This window comes from Vombatus ursinus, unplaced genomic scaffold (assembly GCF_900497805.2).
Source record: "Vombatus ursinus unplaced genomic scaffold, bare-nosed wombat genome assembly UNPS02014832.1, whole genome shotgun sequence".
Taxonomy (NCBI): domain Eukaryota; kingdom Metazoa; phylum Chordata; class Mammalia; order Diprotodontia; family Vombatidae; genus Vombatus; species Vombatus ursinus.
The window spans coordinates 5,681,358-5,686,802 of NW_020954610.1; the positions used below are offsets into that span (position 1 = coordinate 5,681,358).

The 5,445-nt window shown below is 38.4% G+C and overlaps 1 pseudogene; it reads left to right on the forward strand.

Annotated features, from left to right (window-relative positions):
- The first annotated feature begins 288 nt into the window (after positions 1–288).
- LOC114025684 lies at positions 289–1,709 on the forward strand (annotated as a pseudogene).
- Positions 1,710–5,445: the final 3,736 nt, after the last annotated feature.

Genomic DNA, 5,445 nt, shown 5'->3' on the forward strand with positions numbered 1-5,445 from the left:
TGTGCTGTTCATATGAGTAATAGTACAGCTTAAGATTCTGGAACTCACTCTGGGGTCAGCTGGGAGGGTGGTGGTAGGTGCCTGGTCAATGACAGGCACTTACTAGAGTAGTGGTGTCAAACTCAAATAGAAAAGAGGCTGCTAATCATAAGGATCTTTGTGGGCCACTTAGTTTTAAAATTTAATATTGCTATATTTTATTGTATTTTTATTTTGTTAAACATTTCTCAATTATATTTTCATCTGGTTTGGACAGTAGTTGTGAGTATCGTGGACTGCATGTAGTCCATGGACCACATATTTGACATCTCTGAACTAGAGGACAAGACAGAAGAGACCTACATATTGCTTATCAAGAAGAAGTATTTTCAGGTTTCTGGCACATTTAAAACTACGTATGATAGCTTTTGAACTTGTATCCTGGATCAGTTTATCTGTTTCTCCCAACCCCATTCACCCTTTCTTTTTTCTTTTTCTATTGGCCCTGTCACTGTGTGTGTGTGTCTGTGTGTAAGGAGGGGGTGGAGGTGAGGGAGTCTGGGTGTGGTGGGAGAGTATGGATGTGGGTTGGGGAGACTTTGCTAACCCAAGTAGTCATTAATTGGCCACATTGGAGGGAATAATGTTTCCAACTGTAAAATACTTCATTGGCTCATTGCTTTTGTTGACTTTGCAGTCCTTTTCATCTGTGTACTACAATCCAACCATGCCTTTTCATCCTGTCAAAATCTTGTCCATACCCTCCAACATGTCCTCCATACTGGTTCTACCCTACATGCTGGATGTCTTCCTGAAGGTCTTTTTTACAATCTGCAGATAACATTTAGTCTGTCCATGTTTTATCATTGGCTCTCCCTTACAGGACTGCCATTTTCTTTTCAGGTCATACATTCTCTGGGGGGTCCTTCTACTATTTCTTGCATTTAGGCCATTTTTGGTCATGTAAAGTACTACTATATACATAATAGCAGTGTATCACTACTATATATAATAGCAGTACATACTACTGCTCACTATGACTCCATTGTTTTTGGTGTCAACTGCAATCAGGACACTAATTGTGGTCATTCACAATTCTTAGCCATGTAGCAGGGTGATGGTTTAAAAAATGACAGGTTTCAGCATTCTCATGCCCGCCTGCCACTCCTGCGCACACGAGACCCAGAAGTAGAACTGGGTCCTGGGTATTAGGTTCTCCCACAATCCTCTGCGCCCTCTGAGAAAAAGAAGGGATGTTCTGCCATCGTTGAGGCGGTGACCCAAGAGTATGCCATCAACATCCACAAAGAGTATTCATGGTGTAGGCTTCAAAAAGCGAGCTCCTCGGGCTTGAAAGGAAATCTGCAAATTCACCATGAGGGAAATGGGAACTCCAGATGTACGCTTGGACACCAGACTCGACAAAGCTGTTAGGGAGAAAAAGAAAGAAAGAAAGAAAGAAAGAAAGAAGGAAAGAAGGAAAGAAAGAAAGAAGGAAAGAAGGAAAGAAGGAAAGAAGGAAAGAAGGAAAGAAGGAAAGAAGGAAAGAAGGAAAGAAGGAAAGAAGAAAAGGAGGAAAGAAGGAATGAGTCCTATAATGTATCCGAGTGCATTTGTGCAGGAAATGCAACGAGAATGAAAATTCACCAAACAAACTGCATAGCTTGGTTACTTACGTACCTGTCACCACTTTCAAAAGCTTACAGATAGTTAATGTGCATGAAAACTAAATTGGATTTCATTTTATTTTTGTTTTTGCTTTTTTTTGGGGGGGGTTTCATTTAGACACAGTTTTCACATTGGGAGCAATTTGTGGTCGTTGAAAGTGCTGCACAGTTTCCTAAATGCGATCTCTCCTCTTCTTTCCTTAATATAAATTTCTGGACCCAAATCATCATTATGCTATACCGGTGTCTGTGCAAGAAGTATAACCATTAATCCAATCAGGCAGTACTTAAACTTTGCTAGCAAAGCCCTCTAGAAGTTATTACATATTTAAGTCAGTGAATGTTTAATTAGAAACTGCTATGTATGGGGCACTGTACTAGGATCTGGGGAAGGTAAAGATAAAATTGATCCATTCTCTGCCCTTCAGAAGCTTGCATTCTACTGGGAGCCCATAATATAAAAAGGCTCAGACTGGAGTTTTTCTTAAAAAATTTATTTATTTTTCTATGTATTTATAATCTGTCCTTCCAACTCCCCTTTTCCCAAATGAACAGAAACAACAACAGAAAATTCAGAAACAAATGAACAAAAACATGTCATTATAGACATGTATAATTTGGCAAAAACAAACAAAAAAACAATTGTTTGTTGGCTATCCCCCAAACTATATGCTTCTCTCCTTCTACATTTTGAGTTCATCACCTCTCTGGCAGGAGGTGAATGGTATATTTCTTCTACAAGTCTTTTGAATGTGTAGTTTATTATTTCATTGGTCAGAGTTATAAAGTCTTTCAAAATTATTTTTCTCTATATATCACTGCATAACCTTTTTTCTTTGTTCTGCCCACTTTGGTCTTCATCAGTTCATAGAGGTCACCCAAGTGTCCTCTGAAACCATCCATTTTGTCCTTTTAATGGCTGTTGCTTTTGTACAAGTTTTTGCTGTTAATATAAATCTAGTTCAACCCTGGGAGGACAGGAGGTATTATTCCTAGAACACAGAAGAGTAGGATGGTGGTGGTAGTGGTGGTAATAGGTATTTCTCCAGAATGCTGGGGAGAAAAATATGTTTTATTAGTTGGGAAGATGCTGGATGTTTAAGGGTGATTTCAGACCAGTGGATTTTAAGTCAAAGCAATGGACAGCCAGGTGGCACGGTGCACAGACCATTACACTTGGAGTCTGAAGGTCCTGAGTTCAAATACAGCAGACCTGCACAACTTGGCAGTAGGTAGGGGCCAAAATTAAAATAGGCTAAACTTCTTTGGGCCACAGATAGGTTTTTAGAGACAGCATAATGATGGTTGGGTGTCAAGGGTCATGTGATAAACAGGAGAGATTGCTCAGTGGCAACCCATCCACCAAATTACATGACTGGTACAATAGTGACTACTGGAAGGCAGGTTAAGTGGGGCATAGACAAAGCACTTGTTACATCTTTACTTTCTTGTACATCCTTTACATTTTTTGTGGGCTGCCTGAAATCCTTGGTGGGCCACAAGAGGCCCATGGCCGTATGTTGTGCAGGCCTGAAATACAGCCTTAGACGCTTACCAGATATATAATCGTGGTAGAGTCGCTTAACCTCTGTTTGCCTCAGTTTTTTTTTTTTTAGTGTGTAAAATGGGATAATAATAATAACCTCCACCTCCCAGGCTTGTTGTAAGGATAAAACAAGTTAATATTTGTAAAATTCTTTGGAAATCTTAATTTTGTTGTTCAGTCATTTCATTCACATCCTACTCTTTGTTATCTTGTTTGGGGGTTTTCTTGATAAAGATATAGCGGTGGTTTGCCATTTCCTTCTCCAGTTCATTTTACAGATGAGGAAACTGAGACAAACAGATTAAGTGACTGGGCCAGGGTCACACAGCTAGTAAATGTTTGAAGTCAGATTTGAACTCAGTCAAGTGAGACTTTTTTACTTCAAGCCTGGCACTTTGTCCACTACCCCTTGGAAACCTTAAAGAGCTATGTAAATACTATCTATTATTATCATTATTGTTGTTGTTGTATGACTTTTAGCAAGACATTTAACCACAAGTTGAGACCACAATCCCTCCTCATTTTACAAATGGGAAAATTGGACTAGATAACTTTTAATGTCTGTCCTAGTTCTAAAGACCCCTGATTTTATGATTCTATGATCAAGGTGATGCCAACAGTTAGAAAGCTCACCCAAATAAACCAAGATCTTATAAGTGTGTCGAATATCATAGAGCAGGCAATGGAGATGAAAGATCCTTTAAAATAATATCTAACATTTTGTAACAATCATTAAATTATGCCTTAATTTGTATATTATTTTTTAGTTACAAAGCACTATACTTCATTTCATTTGATCACAGGTCTATAAAGTCAGTAGTATCGTTATTATCCCCATTTTGCCAAAGAAGAAACTGAAACTGAGAGAGTTTAAATAACGTGATCAAAGTCATGGAGCAAGTTGACTCCAAATCCAATTTATTTCATACTATGATATGCTGTAGTCATAGAAACCAACTTCTTAAGTATTTCTTTTTTTTGAAAGGCAATTGGGGTGAAGTGACTTGCCCAGGGTCACATAGCTAGTAAGCGTCAAGTGTTTGGTCTGAGACTGGATTTGAAGTCAGGTCTTCTTGACTCCAGGGCCAGTGCTCTATCCAATTAAGTCTTTTTTTGTTACTGTTTTTGTATCTTAGTTCTGAAAAAGCAGATCTTTGCTCCTTTGATATGTGTGTGTGTGTGTGTGTATGTATGTGTATGCATGTGTGTGTGTGTTGTGGGGGGATCTAGGCAATGGGGTTAAGTGACTTGCCTAGGGTCACACAGCTAGTGAGTGTTTTGTGTCTGAGGCTGGATTTGAACTCAGATCCTCCAGAGTCCAGGGCTGGTGCTCTATCCATTGATATTCTTTATGCAGTTTTATTCATATAATGCTAATTGACAATTAACCTGGTCTTTAAGAGTAGAGAAGTGGTCTTTTTCAGTCCAAACAAGCCTTGGGCTTTCTTACTTTTTTCACTTTTTACATATCAATCTCTTCTTCTGGTATTGCCTTACTCTCCCTCTCTTCTTTTAAAAAAATGTCTTTTTTAAAAATGTTTTTATTGGTGTTTTCCATTTTTATGTCATCATAGTTAACCTAAACATCTGTGCTCTTCTTCCCAGAGAGTCAACCCATATTAGTATTTTTTAGAGAGGAAAAAAATCAGCACAAGTGATAAATACCTTGACTAAAGGGTTGGGGGTGTCTTTTTATATCTCTTTAATGGAGAACTGTTTGATCTTTGTAATTTTGTTACACTTACTTTTGTTGTGTCATTGTTTTTATCCTTTTTCATTGTTGTAGTTACTGAATATACTGTTTTCTTGACTCTGCTTCTTCTGTTCATATAGATCTTTCATTGATCATTCCTTATATATCACTATATGTCACTATCTTGTAGAGTGTGCGCCACAGATTCTCAGGGGATTCAAACCTAGGTCCTCTGACTTTAAACTTAAATCTCTTCCTAAGGCTGGAAAGGATGTCAGGGGCCAATGAGTTCCAGACCAACTGCCTTATTTTACAGATAAGGAAAAATGAGGCCCCAGTGGGTCAAATGACTTGTCCAAGGTCACATAGTTAATAAACATTTGAGGTAGGATTTGAATCTATGTCTTCTGGTTTTAAAGTCAGTACTCCTGAGTAATGGTTGCCAAAAGATCATACATCTGGTGTCGGAGGACCACAGCAAAGAGAAACAGTTAGTCAGTTAGCAAGCAACTGTTATGAGTGCTTACTGTGTCAGGCATTGTGCTTAAAAAAAAAAAAGG